This window comes from Macrobrachium nipponense, chromosome 12 (genome assembly GCF_015104395.2).
Source record: "Macrobrachium nipponense isolate FS-2020 chromosome 12, ASM1510439v2, whole genome shotgun sequence".
Taxonomy (NCBI): domain Eukaryota; kingdom Metazoa; phylum Arthropoda; class Malacostraca; order Decapoda; family Palaemonidae; genus Macrobrachium; species Macrobrachium nipponense.
Window position 1 is genome coordinate 33,138,207 of NC_087205.1, and position 23,215 is coordinate 33,161,421.

The window sequence follows — 23,215 nt, forward strand, 5'->3', positions numbered from 1 at the left end:
TCTGTCTCTGTGTCATTCGGGGAGATGGGACACACGCTGATGACGGAGGCACGGAGGAAGAGGAGAAGGAGGACAAGGAGAAGAGGAGGAAGAAGGACAGCAACGGCAGGAGGATGAGTGGGAGGAGAGAACGACAAACAAATGTGAGAAAGAGATGCAAAGGAGAGAGAGAGAAAGAGAGAGAATGTTGGCGGAGAGGAGAAGAAGAAGAAGGAGAAGCAGAGCAACGGTAGGAGGAATATAAGAGAGAGAGAGAGAGAGAGAGAGAGAGAGAAATGGAATGGGAAGAGTGAAGGAAAAGCGATTGAAATTGAACAGAAATGAGTGATCGAGAATATGGGTGTGTGTGTGAATGTACGTACGTGTTTTCAGGGGAAATGGTTCGACCAGCTTGTGTACGAATAAAAGAAAAAAGGAGAAAAAAGATACACGGAGGAAGTGAAGGGTGGAAAAAGTGAAATGTTTTGAGCCAGGAACGCTAGCAAGGACAAACAACCAGTCGGGAGACGGACGATACGAGAACTGATGGTCCAGTCAGCGGGACTGAAAGGGTTATGTTGGACGATGGAGAAGGTTAAAAAGAATTATTGGACAAATTCCTTTTGTTAAATTTAGAAACAGACTGTCAACAAAGTCACTAACTTATATGGATATTAGGCAAGTGGGAAAATGTGAATGATATGTATTGACGTGGCTAAATTGTTTAAATATCTAGTTTAAATAACCATAAAAAAAATTTTTCGAGGTGCCAGTCTTCACAAGTGACAGTAACTGATCCTAGACCACAAACAGGTTCACTACGATAATGGTTACCAAACTGAGAAGTCTACATTTCACAATTTTTGTAGAGCGAAAATAGTCTCTCTCTAATAAAGACATTATTCATAAAAAGCTGCATGTTCATTAATACCTAAACTCAAACCCCATGAGACTCCTTAAAAGGTCACAGGATTCAGGCGAAGTGCTTCTGGAAAACACCTCCCGTCCCCCACCCAACAACAACACAGATCGTCACTGCTTTGAGCCATCTCAATCCAATCACTTTGTGGCTCTTCCATTTCCACTGTACCATGTGTTCAACCTTAAAGAAGCTGCCCTTCCACTGTCTCTTGGGTCTACTCCCTGACTGCGCCTTCCATTAATTGATGGAGTGATACTTATAAAATAGATTAAGAAAGCCTGTGTATAATGCTGACATTACTTAATGGTCATGGTTGTATGTACGTGTGTCTGAGATCAACGTAAGAAAGTTTGGATACTTTCATTGACAATATTTAGCAATGTAAAATCTTCGTTACATAAAATAAGAGGACAAGGAAAAGAGAGAGAGAGAGAGAGAGAGAGAGAGAGAGAGAGAGAAATGGTATATGCCATTCTGCATACCGTTGTCTTGGGAATATTCTGATTCTTGCATAAAAATTACATGTAAATAAGTGATATGCAACTAGTGTGGTTTTAACAGATAAACACTATTTTCAGACGGCGGTAATGTCTAGGAAAAATACCGATTTCTGAAGGGGTTCCAAATCACCTGAAACGTGCAGGACTTTTCCCTTTAGTTTTGGCACTAAAACGAAGTAAGAATCACTTCTACTACTACTACTTCTACTTCTACTACTTCTACTACTACTACTAACTAAGAATTATTGTTTTCATTGCGCTCTACTGATTTTCAGAAATAAATGGAATATAAAATTTTGGCCAAAGCCAAGCGCTGGGACCTATGGGGCCGGCCATTCACCGTTGAAAGGGAAATCGATAGTAAAAAGGTTTGAAATGTGTAACAGGAGGAAAACCTCGAGGTCGCATTATGAAACAATTGTTAGGAGAGGGTGGAACGTAAGATGGAAGGAGAATATGAACGATGGTGCGGTAAAAGGAACGAAAGGGGATGCAGCTAGGGGACGAAGGGACGCTGCAAAGAACCATGTTTGCAGTGCATCGCCTAATGTGCACTGATATCGTTCCCGCCGCGCCCCGTCCCCCACTACGAGGGATATTCAGTAAAGGCAAAAAATGAGAGAGGATTATAATATGGGAGACCATAGATTCTGGTCTAAGTGTTTCAATCCATTACATCATCAACTCATGAATAAACATCAACTTAAAGACGCACACTAACAGAAACTTGAGTGAATAATTGATGGAAACCTAACTGTTGAATGAACATAACCACAAAGGATTAATTAAGTTTAACTTATGAGATGAGAAAAAAGGTGATGAATGAGTTTAAACTTGAGAGATGAATGGAAATGATCACATAAAACGAATCAGCCGAAGTTCAGGAGATGAATGAACAGAAACTTTTGAGGAGACGACTTCTTAGCATATTCTTATGAGGCGATTTATCATAAACTGGGGAGATGAATGAATGTCTTCTTTTGAAGTGAATTACCAGACTGGAGGTAATTTAACAGAATTTAAGAGATGAGTTACATAAAGTGAAGAAAGGAATTAACATACACTTATGAGATGACTTAAAAGTTTATACGAAAGACGAATACAAACTTAACGGGAAAACCAACACAAACTTGATAGAAGAATTAACATAAGCTTGAAGATAAGTCAACGCACACTAAATAAGACATATCTTAAGAGAACTGCCAAGAATTCGAACCTTTCGGTTCCACCTCCGATGGAGGAAAGATTACCATCCTTCTCACATCCTAATGATGGCATCAGCACAAAGCATCCTTCCATCCATCCATCCTACCCTCCTCTAACATCCTAAAGTACCTTCGGCGTCCCCAGAGTCTAATTCCTGAAATTCCTGTTCATATTCCCTCCTGAAAGCGACACTGAAGAAGAATAAACCAACAATGGAACGATGCTTGGCACATCAGTCCTCAAATCCCACTCTCTCTCTCTCTTTTCCTCCCTCCCTTCCTTTTCGCGAGAGAGAGAGAGAGAGAGAGAGAGAGAGAGAGAGAGAGAGAGAGAGAGAGAGAGAGCTTAATATGCAAAGCGACAATCATCGCAGGAAGTGAATTTAATTGAAAACCAGACGGCGTAAAATTCCGACTTTCAAACTTGTGAAATGGAGTTTGAAAAATCATTAAAGAGTTAGATGAGATGGGCGTCAAGTGATCCGTGCCAGGGGGATCCCAGCGCCCCCAGGGAGCGGAAGGTCGATCCTTCCGCCGGGGACAACAGGGGGCGTCGACCTTACCGCCGGAGGAGGCTTGGCAGGGTCTTGGCGCCGGCGGGCGCTGTCACGGTATTGGGATGATGTTTAGATTATATTTTCTGATCATAATTCAGTCGCATATTATTTCGCCTTAATAAGATGTCAGGCGGCGGAGGAGCCATCGACAGTCAAGACGGCGAAGGACGAGGGCTGACGACGTCGGCGACGGAGGAGGAGGAGGAGGAGGAGGAGGAGAAATTTTCCACCCAGTGACAGGTCCCCTTTTATCGTCTGTCTGTTTATTCGCTTGTTGAGTTATCTGGCGGCGCATCTTTAAACATCAACATGGCAGGTTCCCGTTTAGCCATCTTCGGTCAATTCTTTATTTGTTATTGACGTTTCCGTTGAAGCTTTTGTGGTCATTCTCACTGTTTCCCCTGATTACATAATTATTTTCGAGATTACGTTTTCTTTCTTTTTTTGGTCGGTTAATGATCCATTTAAGATTATTTTTCATTCAATAAATGTTTTGCTTAGTGTTGATAAATTAATTATCCATTTAGAATTATCTTTAATTTACTAAATGTCTGGTTTATTCAACCTTTTAATCGAAGCCTTGTCATCTTAGATTCTTGTTTATCTGTCACATACTTGACTGAAAGTTTTCAGCTTCCTTATCCATTTACAGTTATTGCATACTTCATCAAATTACACCCTAATGATCATCAAACGGCGGGTTTCCCTTTTATGTTATTGTCGCTAGTGACCGTTTTATGTCATAGTCTCCTTCCTTAATGATGTTCATTTGTCTCGAATCTGTTTGTTTGTCAACATAATACAATATCACTTATTTGCAGCTAAGTTATTCACACGTCTCTGTATACGTTTTTTGTATCATGCTCCTTCTTGTTTACTTAATAGGTGACCTTTCAATCACGCCGCATAATCTTCTTTCCCATTTGAAGCTCTGTTATCTCTAGCAACAAAGTGTATACGTAGTTACGTTTACTCCATCCACATTCAGCTCTTTCTTCCTAATCCTTCCCTTTCACTTCGAACAGCTGAGATACTCTCGAGGACAGAAGTCCGGAATCAACTGCGTACCAGCATCATGGTGATACTTGCGAAATTTCCAAAGCGAGACTTGCGTCACTGGAACGAACCCGACAAAAGGAACTTCTTCACCTGCAGGGAAAATGATTGGGAGCAAGGAATCTAGAATTTAGGCCAAAGGTCAAGCGCTGGGACCTGTGACGTCATTCAGCGCCGGAGGGGAAACTGAGAGTCAGAAGGAAGGTCTGCAAGGTGCAACAGGAGGAAAACCTCGCAGTTGCACCGGGAAAGAACGATGAGAGAGGGTGGAAAGTCAGATAGAAGGAAGAGAATATGAATGGAGGAGGTACAGTAAAAGAAACGAAAGCGGTTGCAGCTAGGGGTCGAAGGGACGCTGCAAAGAACCTCAAGTTATGACTACAGTGCATCACATGAGGTGCACAGACGGCACTACTCCTAAGGGGGCAAAGATGATAATAATCCTGATTTGTTTTTTGAAAAAATCTCCTCGAGCTGAAATCTCCAACATCTGGGTCAGGAGATTTAAATGATGAATCTGATTTAAGTGGCAGGATTGAAAAATGAAAAGTTAATTGATTAGACTAGGAATCCGATTCATCAGTGGTACAAGGAATCTGACTTTACTGAAAAACCGGAAATCGGATTTAAATGCGAAAATCAGTCATTCAACTCAGCTACTGGAAGCTGATTAAAATGAAGAGATTGGGAATCGGATTTAAATGGTGGAATTAGGAATCAAATCCAACCTGAGGACGGAGACGCTGATTAAACAGGATTCTAATCCAAATGACGTCAATAGCGAATCCAATTTAACTGACAGGAATGAGATTCCAAGTCAGCCAAGGAGATTAGGAATTCGAAATAACTGGTGACATTCTAAATGAGATTTAACACAGGAGATTAAGATTCCAACTGGACTGAGAGAATCTGGAATCATGAGTCAACTGAAAAGAAACAAATGAACAGGAGTTGTAAGACAGGGAAAATGTCGAGATGTTTCTGCTGAGTGAGTGAGTGGGAAGTTGAATCGAGGGAAAAATACTCATACATATGTAGTGCCGGATGATATGTACAGAAATGGCGTCCCTTACGATTTTTGGGCTGAAATTGATTTTTTTTTCCAAGATTTGGTATCATAACGGACTACAGTAACAGGAAATCTTAGGGTCCAAATATTTTGGGACCCATAAAAGCCCTTTTTGGGCCCTTTTCAAATGGCCGCCACCGAACCAACTCCAGATCATATGTCAGAAACACACACACACACACACACACACACACACACACACACACATATATATATATATATATATATATATATATATATATATATCTATATATATATATATATAGATATTTAATATATATAATATATTAGCTGAATATGATGATCTTTGTATCTAGACAGGGGTTTTGGAGGTAATGAGTCGAATTTTTAGCATCCCAGATTGATTAGAGGTAAAAATGTCAATATAAAGTTAATATATGGATTATTTAATTTTGAATGCTGATGTAGATGATTGAAAATTTAATTTTACAAATGAATACATTACATAAAAAGTTATTCATGATTACATTTTAATAATTTTCAGTGCATTGGCCATCATGATGATGAAATTCGATGCAATCTTTGGCGAGCTCCAACCTGAACCCCTGCGCTCACACTGTGTAGAAGTTGGAACTAAAGTAGGCCCTTCATGAGCGACATCCTAAAATGGTTGAGAGTTTTTAGGATATTCGGTCCTATCAAGCAACCCAAGAGCAAAAACAAGACGAGCAGGAAGAAGTTGGAGAGCTGGCCCAATATCTCGATCAATAATTAGAGCAAATGAATAGCGTGATGCACTTGATTAAGTGTCTGCAGGCAAGGAGACTGTAGAGGGTACCTCACCGCTTAAGAGAATCAAATAAAATACTACTTTGCCCACAACCTCCTCAATGATGCAAGGTTGACGCCACTTCACACTGCCCAAATGAATGCACTGGAGAAAGACGACCCAGCAACATGGGAAGCCGTCAGGTCTGGAGAATTTGTTGTGCACAAATCTGAAATTCCACACAAGTTTGTTTACTGACCTAGCATTGGAGCGAGAGATAAAGGGTTTTAAAAAAACACGGAGGCATTGTTGAGCCTACTCAAGAAGAAGATACCACGGATAAGCTGCTCACACCACACCTCACCTAGCTGGGAATGTTAACCAGTTCTTGCTAAGATTCCCTCACCATTCTCAGAACTCAACCAACTCGGGGGAGCATTATCTTCTTCGAAATATCTCCCTGCGTTCCAGCCACAATGCTCTAGAACTCAGAAACTCTTTGGAACCCTACTGTGATGGGAATCCCTATGTGATCGAAATACCTTTGAAGGGCATTGTTTCATCTGCACTCATTCCTCCTGAAGCAAAACAGGACATCCTCAGCTTGTCTTTTAAAAATTTCTAAAATATCCATCTGGGACAAGATGAAAAAACTGAAACTGAAGACATTCTCTAATTGGATGAAGAAGACCCGAATGTCAGTTGATAACAAATTATTAAACTTAGGAAAAGTGCCCGCTGCTGGCACGGTTTCTGGTCATTCAGCAGTCTCTAACAAAGCTGGTTCTCAGGTTTGAAGCTACAGTTAATGAATACGAGATGGCTGTGGTGCCACGGTCAATATTTGCTGTGGATGGCTTCCTGCTCCTCTGAATGTCATCGAGGGAGAAGCTAATGCTCTATCGGCAACAAGTTTGACCTCTAAAATGCAAGTTCCAACTGATTGTGTGCTGATAAAGATTGATGCAATGGCAAAGTTGCAGTGCATGAAATAAGAACCCGCCATGACAAAGACATGTCATCTTGATGAGGTCTTCGTCGCACGAATCAGCAGAATGTCGGTTGGCTATGATGAGGGGAGAGTACTTTTTGACCGCTATATTGAAATGAGCATTAGAACCATACCACTAAAGGACCTTCAATCATCATCTAAAACAAAAAAGGGGCTTTGTGAACTTCTAGCTAAAGTAGTGATCGCTTACAACGCATTAGTGAATATCAACTCAACTCATCCCATAAAAGAAGATTTCAAAGTTCATGGGCATGAGGAGGCCGACAACTTAATTCCTCTCCATGTCCTTGACAGCAAATTCAAAGAAATCCACGTGCGATCCCATGAAACGGATGTGATCATTCTCTTGATTGACCTTGTCTCTAATGGTCGCCTTGGCACTCTCACTCAGCTCAAGTTTTGCACAGGTGTAGGTGCACATACAGATAATTAGATGTACGGTCAGGAGTGCAGGTAATTCATCAGCAGAAGCCCGGGGTCTTACAGGCCTGCACAACTTCTCAGGAGGTGATTGGGGTGGAAAGTTTGTTGGAATTTCCAAGGAATGTTGGGCTGATTCTTATCTTTTCCTTGAAGATGGTGACCCCATCGTCGATTGTTTCCACAGCCTTTGCGAAGGAAGGAGCTTTGTCATCTTCAGAGTTGGTGGATGGACAACTCCTACAAGAAGTTCGAGCACTGGAAACATTTGTTTGCCGAGTGTGTTCACCAAAAGGTCCAACGACAACGTCTTCTCTTCGATGGGAGCTCTTCAGATCAAAGAATCTTGAGGCTGAGATGCTCCCTCCCACTCGCACTACTCTGATGCCCCAAGTTGTCTGAACCAACTTCATTTGCATGAGAGACAAATCTTGCGTTTCTCAAAATCCTCATCTTCCTTCTATGGAAGAGAGGTTTACATACCATGAAAACGTCTATTTCCCCCTGCTCCTCTTGCAGTTCTGGAGCTTGTAAAATGTGAATGCCAAACATTATGCAAAGGAAATTGCTCTTGCACCAAGAACAAACTATCCTGCACTCCTCTTTGCAAATGTTTTACTTCAGGCTGTGACAACTTCTCTGACAGCCGAATGCGAAACGATAAAGATGAGGATGACAATGAACTTTAAACTTGTAAATTTTTAGTTTTCGTTTCATATGCACACTGAACAAGCCTACAGTGATCCTGCTGCTCAATATGATGTACATGCGCTATATTACAAGTTTTTCTCTTACATCATATTGATATGGAACGTGTATAATATTTAGAGTTCAAAATTTGATATAAAGTTAAATATTAGAGCACTTGTATAATTCAGTGACTTTGAATAAGTTCTTTACTTCAAGTGAACAAGGTTGCTTATTGAGCTGGCATTGTATTTATGGCCTTGACCGACTGACTGACTGTTTTGCCTCGGATTGGTCTAGAACATTCATTTTTGGAGTCAGTTCCCTTTCAACCTCCCGAGTAAATACAAACATCATTCAATTTTGCCAGTTATTTATTTCCTGATATATGACCCTTACTCGGTTAGGCGGCGCCCATTTGGAAAATGTCCCAGAAAAGGGGGCTCTGTGGCCCGGAAAATTTGGACCCTAAAGTTTCCTGTTATTTGGACTCCTAGTGACATCAAATCTGAAAACATATTACTTTGCAGCACAAAAATACTACAGAAATAGACATAATCTCGCACTAACACATCTGTTTCGTCAGTTATAATGACCAGCTGGTTGATTCATTATAAGGAGTAACTGATTAATGTATTACTATAAACTGGAGTCAGAACTACCAAGATCATCGTGGTCATCAGTACGTCATTTGATAAAAATGACTGATTATAAATAAAGGAAACCCTATGAACATTTCTAATGATTCATAACAGTACTGCAATCCATACAGACCTACATCAAATATAGCGGAAACGAAAATAATTCAGTTCAAACACCGACGAATAAAAAAAAAATCACGAGGTTGACGACTAAAAGAATAAAAGACGAAGGTGCATAATACGAATAAACCGACATTATATGAAACAATGTAGTTAAGAGGAGAAATGAATCGAATAGTATAACACAGGCACACAAAAGCTGTTCAAACCTAGTTATGAAGACGACAGAAATCAGTCGGACGCTAGACGCACATCAAAGCACAAACAAGACCAATAATGATTTCAGTTTTTCCGCAAATTTTTATTCTACTTTGTGGAACATCTTTTGGCGAGAAACTTTTTCTGTGACACACAATGAACAGACTAGACACAGAGTGTCATCCGAGTAAAGAAAATATAAAGAACTCAAATTCAGATTCAAACAGAATAACCTTGTACCATATTTTGCAGATTGCAAGAGGCATCCATTTCTATACTGTACCTGAATATTCTAATCCGTTTTGTTTTTTCAAAGGTTCTTAATACCCAAAGCTAAGGAAAAATGTAGATAAGAGCTTAGGAGATAAAGAAGGCTGGAGAGAACACCTACCGGAAACGATACATCGCCTCTTAATAAGGGAAGGCTATATAGACTACCACTACGATTTTCTATGAGCTTATCCAGCCTAGAGAGCATTGGTCTTAACTGTTTTTGAGTCCCCAAAGCTCGGTAACTAACTCACAGTTCTGGATAATAGGAAGACCTATATCTACGTGTATACTTTTTATACCTTATTAACAATGAATATTATATTAAAGTTTGCTACAGAGAGGAATTCTATCTTATGAATTCTTACAAGAAGAGAATCTGGATGTTCTAAAAAAATCTTATCCTTTACTTCTGCCACTTAATAAAGTTTGCATATACCATAAAGGAAAACGCACAGACACGTGCGCACACACATATACATATAAGTACACATACACATATGTGTGTGTGTACCCTCTCGCTGTTTTGTTATTTCCCTTGGAAAATGCGTAAGCATTTTAGAATAGCCATTTTGGTTAATCTTATATGAAATCTCACACATGAACAATAATAACATTAATTATATTAATAATAAACTTACTCGTTGTCTGGACTCTCTCTATTAAATGAAAAATGAATAAGGCATGTCACTCAAATCTGGAAGAGGAGTTCAGCCATAAACGACTCAGCCATACTTCCAAATTATGCATCAAATATCTTGAATGTAAACACGCTAGGTTCTATTTAGAGACATTTTTGGGGAACCAGAAAAACTTCTCCCTTTTGGGTGTCCAAAAACGCCAAATTCCAGGTCAGATAATCTGGACATTATCCTGGAAATTCCTTTCACAAATGCTTCATTTGTTTAACACATCTTCCATCATATTCTGGAAGTATAATGAGTAGTCTAGTCTAATTCTCTTGGAAAGTTAACAGCTGAATAACGTATTCATTCTTTCGCTCTGATATACAGTTAGGAGATGTACAGGATTCGAAGTGTAAAGTTAATATAGTGTATAATATATATGATATATAATATATGTATATATATATATATGATATATATATATATATATATATATATATATATATATAATATATATATATATATATATATATATATATGTTTGTATGTATGTATATGTATGTATGTATATGTATTTATATATATGTATATATATACATATATACATATATAAATACATATACATACATACATACATGCATACATACATAATATATATATATATATATATATATATATATATATATATTAATCAGAATAACTACAACGAATTAACTTCGAAATTAATATAAAAAGCCTATGTTATATTGCCGACGGCGCAATATAGCCTAGTCCTTTGCAAGGCGAATATTTGCTTTTGATGCATTTTTTATAATAATAATAATAATAATAATAATAATAATAATAATAATAATAATAATAATAATAATAATAATAATAATAATAATAATAATAATAATTAATGAACTTTTATTATAACTATTATTCGATCTGTGATGGTATATCATTACTACTATACAAAAGATCAACAACGAATATACCAATAAAATAGTTAACAATAATTACAACGATCATATTATCATCATTATTATTATTAAAATCAACAATAAATGATCGGTGAGTGATATTACATCATTACTATGCAAATGATCAAAAACAAATATAACAACACCACTAAATTAATAACAATAATAATAATACGATAAGCTTTTGTTATTATAACGGTCATATTACTATTATTATTATTAAGATGAACAGTAACAGATCAGTGATATTTCATCATTATACGAAGTTTTAACAACAACAACAAATAATAATAATAATAATAATAATAATAATAATAATAATAATAATAAAGCGGGTTAAAAGAGCCAGCCTCAAGACAGCTGTCACTCCGGCAGCTCCCATTTTTTCGGGGTAGGCCAAAAGATGCGTTCGTTGCCTCGCCCCGTGGATTGCAACTGGATGATGCTAAGCTCTCCGTTTAATGAAAATGATGATGAGACTTCCCGGGAATGTCAGAGATGGATGACGTGCGCTGACGCTGGGCAGTTTTAGAAGGCTCCATTCGGCTGGGCATGTTTACAGCCGTTCGCTACGTGACTAATTCGCCTACAGAATTTTTTATTTGTTGAAGCTGATCCAGGAGGTATATTTACATGCAACGTTATCTTCGTGATTGATTTGACGAGGGAACCTTTTCAATGTTGCAGAAGTTCATCCGGATGGTGTTTATAGGCACCGTTCGCTACGTGACTGATTAGCCTAGCTATTTATTTTTTTTTTTTTTGATGAAGTCGATTGGGATGGGTTGTCTCAGGCACCGTTCTCTGCGAGACTACTTTGCCGTGAGGATCTTCTAATTGTTGTTGAAGTCTAATTTCGGTTTGCGAGGTGATGATGAGGATGATGACGAAGAGGCGCATGGGCAAAGGGTTATTGGATCAGGTCAAGGTTAACAGGTCGGTTGTATAAGAGACTTTCGTGTGGGGACGATTGGGATATCTGAAATCTAATCTGATTTTCAGCGAATAATTACACAGCACAGCCTGCGCCAAAATACTGAAGATCATGTGGTTCTCAAAATTTTTTACATATTGGCGATACTTATTCTAACGTTGACGGAATGAATGGAATATACATTACATATTCAAGCTTCAAAAACTTACTTATACATGTAACAACACATTACAAAAGTTTAAACGAATATATGTTTGCATCGCCTAAAAAGTACCGGTTACATCCTTCCTGAAAATCGCCAGATAACCTAAATATAAACCATACTCCAATAAAACAAAGGAAATACCTCGGAAACCTTCCACGCGTCTACCAGATTCTCCCCGAAGGCAAAACCAGCAAACAGAGAAAACAATAGAAACATAAAAGACTGAAATGAGAAACACGGACCAAGCAAAGGGGCTCTCTGCCTTCTTCCCCCCAAAACCCCCTTTCCTCCCAATCCAAGCCTCTAGGGGCCCTTTTTTTACCCTGAAATATATGCAATTAATTAAGGTGCCCCAGCGGCATCCAGAGACCTACTAAATTTCATATATGTGAAGGAGGAGGTTGAAAAAAAGCGAGCATCAGGCCTTGTCACACGAGCGTAACGTTTCTACCGTTTATGGTGAAGAACGGCCGTCCCGGAAAATGGCAGGTTGTGTAGGGGCTTAGAAAGGCTTGTGAAAGGAGGCAGCAGCGCCAGGTATTATTCCAGTGAACTGTCTCATATATGTGATGGGGAGCGCTAGAAACTCTACAACTATTTCCAAACTAATCTAAGTCGTATACGATGTCAGATGTAAAGCGACGTAAACAAATGATGCTAATGATGACAGATTAAGAGTTTTCAATTCGACTGTTTATTACGGAAATCTAAAACTAGATGATATTCAATTAGAGAATATGTCATGGGATGCACTAGAAACTCTAGAACTATCTAGAGGCCAATTAAGTTGTTTACGATATCAGATGTAAAGTGACAGAAACTATTAATCATATATCAGAGTTCTCAATTCGGCTGCTTGTTATAGAAGTCTAGAACATAGGACAGACAGCATTAATAAACCTGGAACTATTCTAGAGAAATCTAGGTCTTATAGATTATCAGATGGAACGGGCCACACACGAATAATGATAACACGCACCGGTAATTTAGGATGTAAGAGAGAGACGTCTGAATTTCCACCGTTTTTAAATCGTCAAAGAATATGAAAATGGTCACTTTTTGAAAATTCTAGAATAACTTCATTAACTTCAAAAGGAATGTTGCCACGATGGAAACTTCCAGTCACTACAAATATGAAAACAAAGAACCGCCCATAAACTCTCACCTTGAGTATTAATTTGGTCGTAATTACTTTTTCGTCTCAGTTTCTTGTTTTCATCTTCCACTTTCCTGGATTATTCATCCCTCGGCTTCCATTCGAATTTCCTACACAGGGGAAATGTAATCCGTTTAAATATACATACACCTACATACATCTGTATATGTATATATATACATAATATACACACATAAAAAACTTAAGTATATCTTAGTTTTACCAGACCACTGAGCTGCTGAACAGCTCTCCTAGGGCTGGCCTGAAGGATTAGATACTTTTACGTGGCTGGGAACCAACTGGTTACCTAGCAACAGGACCTACAGTTTATTGTGGAATCCGAACCACATTATATCGAGAAATGAATTTCTATCACCAGAAATAAATTTCTCTGATTCCGCGTTGGAAGATCCGAGAATCGAACTTAGGACCACCGGATTGGTAGGCGAGTGCGTATACACACACACACACACACACACACACACACACACACACAATATATATATATATATATATATATATATATATATATATATATATATATATATATATATAGAGTGAATGAGAACAATGTGAGAGATGATATATCTGTATAAACAGGCAAGTCTTTTGCAAAAATACCTTGAATAGCTATATTAGGGTGAGGGCACTCACCTAATTTCTTGTTATATTTAATCTTTACTTTCATGTCGTATAAGCTCCAGATAGGCATGCCTGTCCAGAAAAAAAAATGATTCACTACAAGATAAGCTTGTGATAACTGCCTAATCAAGCGACCAAACACGCCTCCGGCTGACTTCCGAGTTCACGACTCCCCCATTTTCTATGAATAGCTTAAAGAATGGGAAACTATTCCATGTTGAGGAGTCTTTGCAAATGTAGCACTATTCACAACCAGCTTTTTCCTCAACTTAGCGATTTACATCATTTGTGGTTTATTTCTATGTTAAGTCGTTTTCCTTTGTTTATTTTGCTTACCGTTTGTTTTTAACGATTCTTCTCTCTGATGAGTTTGCTTTCCTTTACACATAAGTGTATTCTATATCTTGGAAGTTCGTTCAGCAAGTTACTGCTAATTCCTACTGACCCGATATGATTTCACAACCTATTTTGAACAACAATAACAACAACAACAACAACAACAACAACAACAATAATAATAATAATAATAACAATAATAATAATAATAATAATAATAATAATAATAATAATAATAATAACAAAAGTACTACAGAAGATAGATGCCGGGTACCAACTCAAGAAAAGAGGCAACAGAATCAACCATCTGATGTTCATGGACGACATCAAGCTGTATGGTAAGAGCATCAAGGAAATAGATACCCTAATCCAGACTGTAAGGATTGTATCTGGGGACATCAGGATGGAGTTTGGAATAGAAAAATGCGCCTTAGTCAACATACAAAAAGGCAAAGTAACGAGAACTGAAGGGATAAAGCTACCAGATGGGAGCAACATCAAACACATAGATGAGACAGGATACAAATACCTGGGAATAATGGAAGGAGGAGATATAAAACACCAAGAGATGAAGGACACGATCAGGAAAGTATATATGCAGAGACTCAAGGCGATACTCAAGTCAAAACTCAACGCCGGAAATATGATAAAAGCCATAAACACATGGGCAGTGCCAGTAATCAGATACAGCGCAGGAATAGTGGAATGGACGAAGGCAGAACTCCGCAGCATAGATCAGAAAACCAGGAAACAAATGACAATACACAAAGCACTACACCCAAGAGCAAATACGGACAGACTATACATAACACGAAAGGAAGGAGGGAGAGGACTACTAAGTATAGAGGACTGCGTCAACATCGAAAACAGAGCACTGGGGCAATATCTGAAAACCAGTGAAGACGAGTGGCTAAAGAGTGCATGGGAAGAAGGACTAATAAAAGTAGACGAAGACCCAGAAATATACAGAGACAGGAGAAAGACAGAAAGAACAGAGGACTGGCACAACAAACCACTGCACGGACAATACATGAGACAGACTAAAGAACTAGCCAGCAATGACAATTGGCAATGGCTACAGAGGGGAGAGCTAAAGAAGGAAACTGAAGGAATGATAACAGCGGCACAAGATCAGGCCCTAAGAACCAGATATGTTCAAAGTATGATAGACGGAAATAACATCTCCCCCATATGTAGGAAGTGCAATACGAAAAATGAAACCATAAACCACATAGCAAGTGAATGCCCGGCACTTGCACAGAACCAGTACAAAAAGAGGCATGATTCAGTGGCAAAAGCCTCCACTGGAGCCTGTGCAAGAAACATCAGCTACCTTGCAGTAATAAGTGGTACGAGCACCAATCTGAGGGAGTGATAGAAAACGATCAGGCAAAGATCCTCTGGGACTATGGTATCAGAACGGATAGGGTGATACGTGCAAACAGACCAGACGTGACGTTGATTGACAAAGTCAAGAAGAAAGTATCACTCATTGATGTCGCAATACCATGGGACACCAGAGTTGAAGAGAAAGAGAGGGAAAAAATGGATAAGTATCAAGATCTGAAATTAGAAATAAGAAGGATATGGGATATGCCAGTGGAAATCGTACCCATAATCATAGGAGCACTAGGCACGATCCCAAGATCCCTGAAAAGGAATCTGGAAAAACTAGAGGCTGAAGTAGCTCCGGGCCTCATGCAGAAGAGTGTGATCCTAGAAACGGCACACATAGTAAGAAAAGTGATGGACTCCTAAGGAGGCAGGATGCAACTCGGAACCCCACACTATAAATACCACCCAGTCGAATTGGAGGACTGTGATAGAGCAAAAAAAAAAAAAAAAAAAAAAAAAAAAAAAAAAAAAATAATAATAAATAATTAAACATTTATAAACAAATAACAATAATTAAACAAATAAAATTAATAATTAATGCTTTTTAATGCCCCTTTATTTAAATGATTTAATTTATGTTCCTCTGAACTATTCATTTTCTTGCGTGTTCAATGTCTGCTGGTACTGTGATTGTCTTTACAAAAAATCTGCCTGACCTCGTTTTTTTAATCTGTTCATTCTTTCATATCAAGATATGCAAATCATTTATCATATTCTTTCAGTATAATTCATAAATTCGAATAATAATAATAATAATAATAATAATAATAATAATAATAATAATAATAATAATAATAATAATATTTTAGAAGAAGACCCTCTTTTAAACAGATTCTGTTGAATAAAATGGCAGAATTCAGTGTATTAATCTTATATATTATCTTTTCTATTTTTTTGCGATTCTCCAAGAGAATCTCCTGCCACGCCCAAGAAGGAGCCTGTTATAATCACGCCAGGACTGCCCATAACATCGAAATTATTGACCAAACTGCTGATCCCCGACGTTTGGGAATCCTGGTAGCCTTCCATATAGGAAAGGAGAGACCTAACTTGAATATTACCCAAAAAACGTTTCTCTTCCCTACCGCCGTCCGAAGATCAGCAGCGAACGACCACCCAACAATGCCAAATATTCAGGAGCACCAGCGGGGGTGATAGGACTCCTGCCGCAGACAAGACTCCGGACATTAATTCCCGGATACACTACTCGAGCGCTCGCACGGCTGAATCCTTGCAACCATCGACGCGAGATCCCGGCTTCGCCCCAGACCGGCTCGACCAATGAGAACTCAGCTCTAGGATTCGAGCCGCTTTAAATACCGGCATGCAGATACCTTCTCTAATTTTCGAAGGCCTTACATTTTTCAAACTTCTACTGCAATATGACATGATGGCCCTTTTTTACTGATACCATCATCCTTCCCCTACTCACTCCTATCTCTACAACTAAAAATATTTCCAACTTCACAAACCTAACCTTGAACCTAATGAATCTTTTCAGATCACCTACAGGCCGAACAAGGGAAAGGCCCGTGCCAACAAGAAGTGTTGGCTTAATACAACAACAACAACAACACCATCTCTTCACTTCTTCTGCTGACCAGCCATGAAGATGACCTACGATAAGGTTGAAACGTCGCGATAAGCCAGAGCTACACCAGCATTAATACCAGCTGAATACCAGAGACGACCCCGGCCTGACCTTGACCTCGCTTATGGAATGATACCAACACCGACGACGACTCCTGCTTGACCATGACCTGAGGAACGCCTTTCCATACACCAGTATTCTGCTAATACCACTATACTGATATATAATACCAGTTTTTTACTAATAAAACCTGCTCTAAATAAAATACCACTTTCAGCATTATTCCCAATATAAACATTGGCCAATTATTCCGGAGTGTCGCTGAGCCAGAAAAGCGAGTAATAAGAAAATTAGAAAAGATAGAAAAGCGAGTAATAAGAAAACTAAAGAAGATAATATATAAGATTAATTCTGCCATGTGATTCAGCAGAATAATAATAATAATAATAATAATAATAATAATAATAATAATAATAATAATAATAATAATAATAATAATAAGACATTTTCAATACCCTTATTATTATTATTATTATTATTATTATTATTATTATTATTATTATTATTATTATTATCATTATTGTTATTATTATTATCATCATCATAATCGCCAAAGCAAGCTTACATAAAGAGAGCTCCCGACATCAAAACCCATTCACATAACCTGACACATTTCACAGCCTCGTTAAACAATGAAAAGCCCCGGCAACCCAACCAAGCACTGGGCGGCCTCTAAAACCATATATTATAATGAACGCCGAAAATAAAAATGATTGAAGGAAGAAGGCTGGCTGACAAAGGCACGTGCTTGTCACGGAAAGCACTGACAGAAACGTATATATATATATATATATATATATATATATATATATATAAATTATCTATATATATTTATATATATATATATATAATAGTATATATATATAGATATATATATGTATTAATAATATATAAATTAATATATGTGTGAATAAATATGTATACTCATTTAGTATATATATTTATATACATATATACATACAACTTAAACATGAAATAAATGTTGTTCATACACCACATGTCAGTGCTGCTACCAGCTGAATGCAAGATGAAAGAGGCTTGTTTACTTCTTAATTAAACACGTGACGTAAAGATATATATATACTACATATATATATATATATATATATATATATATATATATATATATATATATATACATAGAGAGAGAGAGAAAGAGAGAGAGCCAGTAAACATCCATTTAACGTAATTATATCATAAACATTAATTAGGTTGAGACTTACTTGAAGGGCCACTCGGGAACTGCGTTTTTTTTCTTTCTACTTCTTCTCTCGTTCTCTCTCTCTCTCTTCGTTCTCCTATTTTTTCCTGTAATAATATAATAATAATAATAACTGAACTCGGCCTAGCTGCCCATGAAAACTAATGACCATCACTATATAACTGATTCAAGGGTATTCTCGTTAACCGGCCCCTACACTATCAATTATATAATATTTTTGTATGTGCGATGTCGCCTCAGTTAATCAGCATCATAGTCATGGAGAAATATTATGCAATCATATGCCGTCTCAAAGTTTATACAAAGATAGAAAAACATTAACATTTTCTCTTAGCTTACTTTACTAGACAACGATTACATAATGGAATGGAAAAATATAATTACAAAAAGGTATCTTACTGGCTAATAATTACATTACTAGGAATAATAAAACCGATAACAAATGGAAAATTATGAAGAGTGATGCCACAGGCGAAATAAACTTCACCGTAGCAATGAAGTTTAACGTTAACAATAATAATAGTAATAACAATGAACTGAATACAGAATTTAGGCCATAGGCCAAGCACTGGGACCTAAGAGGTCATTCAGCGCTAAAACTGAAACTTAAGAGTAGAAATGTTTGAAAGGTATAACAGGAGGAAAACCTCAAAGCAGTTTCACTATGAGTCAATTATTAGGAGAAGGTGGAAAGTCAGATGGAAGAGAGAGACTATGAAAAGAGGGACAGCAAAAGGAACGAAAGCCAGCTAGGGGCCGAAGGCACGCTGCCAAGAATCTTAAGGAATGCCTACAGTGTGCCGTATGAGGTGCACTGACGGCACTAACTCCCTGCGGGTAAATATATTAATAATAATACAAGCACTCTTTTCATAAACACACAGTGAACTACACAAAGGACTGGCTAAAACTAGGCCGTTTTAATATAAACTTATGAAATACGTTTCCCCACCATTAATCGAACACTACAAAAAAAAAAAAAAAGTACAGATTTCAAACTTATAAAAACATCCCAGATAAAAACATTCTGAATTCAATTACAGAATACGAATGGAACGCTGAATGCAAGAGAGAGATGCTTTCAAAAACAAAAAAAAGAGCATTATTTTTTTCGACCGTGACATGTCTCGTGCGGTCAATGCCATTGTTGTTGGTCTCGTATGCAATTGGCGCTGTGCCATTGCTGGGTGGCCCTTTCATACTTTCGTTTTCATTTCCAGCTACTAGATATATGGGCTGGTAACTAGGAGTTCAAGCAAAACTGCAACGCATGACTGCCCTACGTAATGCTATTCTTCTTGAATGTCAATACTTTTGATCTATCTATCAATTTTTTTCTTACTGGATGAGTGGGATCTCTTCCTTTGGTATTTCCCTTTATAACCTTGTCTCATTTCTTTCTAATCAACACCCTACTATTTTTGGAAGCTTGAATGTTAAGTCAATGGACCTGTGGGCTGGTTCCATATGAAAATGTTTCATTTTCTGAATAATAATAATAATAATAATAATAATAATAATAATAATAATAATAATAATAATAATAATAATAATGGAAGTCGTCTTTTATTGAGTCCTTATAAGCCGAAAAATGGGCAGCAAAATCGTCTCTTGTCTATTAGTCTTCAAAAGCCAGTTAAAGGACGGCAAAAATCGTCTTTTATGACAGCAAAGAGAACTATGACAGCAAAAATCGTCTATGCAGCAGATCGAATCTATGACACAAAAATGTATTTTACAGAAAGTTAGCAATCTATGACAGAAAAAATCGTCTTTTATGACAGCAAAGATAGCAATCTATGACAGCAAAAATCGTCTTTTATGACAGCAAAGATAGCAATCTATGGCAGAAAAAATCGTCTTTGAGGACAGCAAAAATTGTCTTTCAAGACAGCGCAGTCTTTTAGTACAGCAAAAATCGTCTTACAACAGCACAAATAACACTCTATGACAGCAAAAATCGTCTTACAACAGCACAAATAACACTCTATGACAACAAAAATAGTCTTCGAGAATCGCATACACTGTGTTTGAGGACAGCAAAAATCGTCTTTTGCGACAGCATAAATAGTCTTTTACGACAGCAAAAACAGTCTTTTAAGACAGCAAAAATCGTCTTTGAGGACTGCAGAAATATCACTGACAGGAAAAAATTGTCTTTAAGGACAGCAAAAATCAGCTTTTAGGAAAGCAAAAATCGTCTTTAAAGTAGTCTTTTAAATAATCTTCTATGAAAGTAACAAGAGTTTTAAGACAGCAAAAAATATTCTTTTACGAAAGCAAAAATCGTCTTGTAGGACAGCAAAAACATTCTTTTACGAAAGCAAAAAATAGTCTTTTATGACAGAAGAAATCGCCCTTAAGGACAGCAAAAAAACTTCTTTTATGAAAGCAAAAATATTCTTTAATGAGAGCAAAAATCGTCCCATAGTACAGCAAAAATCGTCTTTAGTACAGCAAATATCGTCTTTTAGGAGAGCAAATATCGCCTCTTGGCACAACAAAAATCGTCTTTTAGGAGGGCAAATATTGTCTTTTAGGAGAGCAAATATTGTCATTTAGGAGAGCAAATATCGTCTCATAGTACAGCAAAAATCGTCTCTTCGTACAACAAATATCGTCTTTTAGGAGAGCAAATATCGTGTCTTAGTACAGCAAAAATCGTCTCTTAGTACAGCAAATATCGTCTTTTAGGAGAGCAAATATAGTCTCTTGGTACAAAAAAAATCGTCTCTTAGTACAGCAAATATCGTCCTTTAGGAGAGCAAAAATCGTCTCTTAGTACAGCAAATATCGTCTTTTAGGAGAGCAAATATCGTCTCTTGGTGCAACAAAAATCGTCTTTTAGGAGAGCAAACATCGTCTTTTAGGAGAGGAAATATCATCTCTTAGTACATCAAAAATCGTCTCTTGGTACAGCAAATATCGTCTTTTAGGAGAGCAAAAATCGTCTCTTAGTACAGCAAATATCATCTTTTAGGAGAGCAAATAATAGTCTCTTGGCACAACAAAAATCGTCTTACAGAGTAAATATTGTCTTTTAGGTGAGCAAATATCGTCTTTTAGGAGAGCAAATATTGTCTCTTAGTACAGCAAAAATCGCCTCTTAGTAAAGCAAAATTCGTCTCTTGGTACAACAAAAATGGTCTTTTAGGAGAGCAACTATTGTCTTTTAGAAGAGCAAATATCGTCTCTTAGTACAGTAAAAATCGTCTCTTAGTACAGCAAATATTGTCTTTTAGAAGAGCAAATATAGTCTCTTACTACAGCAAAAATTGTCTCTTAGTAAAGCAAATATTGTCTTTTAGAAGAGCAAATATCGTCTCTTACTACAGCAAAAATCGTCTCTTAGTACAGCAAATATTGTCTTTTTGAAGAGCAAATTTCGTCTCTTACTATAGCAAAAATCGTCTTTTAGGAGAGCAAATATTGTCTCTTGGTACAACAAAAATCGTCTTTTAGGAGAGGAAATATAGTCTTTTAAGAGAGGAAATAACGTCTCTTAGTAGAGCAAAAATCGTCTCTTAGTACAGCAAATATCGTCTTTTAGAAGAGCAAATATCGTCTTTTAGGAGAGCAAAAATCGTCTTTTGGTACAACAAAAATCGTCTTTTAGCAGAGCAAATATTATCTTTTAGGAGAGCAAATATTGTCTCTTAGTACAGCAAAAAACATTTCTTAGTACAGCAAAAATCACCTCTTGGTACAGCAAAATCGTCGCTTACTACAGCAAAAATGTCTTAGTACAGCAAATATCGTCTTTTAGGATAGCAAAAATCGTCTCTTAGTACAGCAAATATCGTCTTTTAGGAGAGCAAATATCACCTCTTAGCACAGCAAAAATCGTCTTTTAGCACAGCGAAAATTGTCCCTTAGTAAAGCAAATATCGTCTTTTAGTACAGCAAAAATTGTCTCTTAGTACAGAAAATATCGTCTTTTAGGAGAGCAAATTTAGCTGTTTAGCATAGCAAAAATCGTCTCTTAGTACAGCAAATATCGCCTTTTAGGAGAGCAAAAATCGTCTCTTAGTACAGCAAACATCGTCTTTTACGAAAGCAAACATCGCCTCTTAGTACAGCAAAAATCGTCTCTTTGCACAGGAAAAATCGTCTTTTTGGTCCTTTTGCCTCTTTAATTCTTTCATAGCTACATCATATGTGCACCTACATACATGTACAGTGGTGCTCAAATCTCATGCAACATGATTCTTTTAGTATCGTCCAGAGGACTCAACGTGACGTTGCCAAGTAGTGCTAAACTTTTTTTTATTTGTAATTTCATACATGTTGAATTCACAGCTAGCCCTAATTTCCATAGGGTTAAATAGATATGATCCCTTTTATGGAATGGTATAATTCGTAATCTGTGTGATTTGAATTTTTTTTTTTTTATTATAACGTTGCTCAGTTCAAAGTGTGGTGTGATAAGGTTAGCGGTGCCAGCAATGAAAGCACACTTAACATGCTCCTCGACACTAATGATACACACACATGCTCCCCTCACACGTTGAAATCGGTGGGCGTATTTTACTTTTGTATATACATATTAAATTTTTTTCAGCGCTGAGGTGTAAAAGCAATCAGACAGGACTATTCCAAATTTTATGCTTGCTTCGGAAGCAATATTAATGTTATGACAATTTTTTCCGTTTTTTATATTTAACGTTTAAACCGAGGCTTCATGACGACTTCGTTTTGGTCAAATGTTTCGTAAGTG

The 23,215-nt window shown here is 37.3% G+C and overlaps 1 long non-coding RNA gene across 1 annotated transcript in view; it reads right to left on the reverse strand.

Moving 5' to 3' along the window:
- The window catches only part of LOC135224469 (uncharacterized), a 291,914-nt gene that overhangs the window by 42,098 nt on the left and 226,601 nt on the right, over positions 1–23,215 (reverse strand). The window contains exon 3 of the long non-coding RNA XR_010316751.1: positions 18,500–18,584. This is a non-coding gene — a long non-coding RNA (uncharacterized LOC135224469). The remainder of the gene's footprint in view (positions 1–18,499; positions 18,585–23,215) is intronic.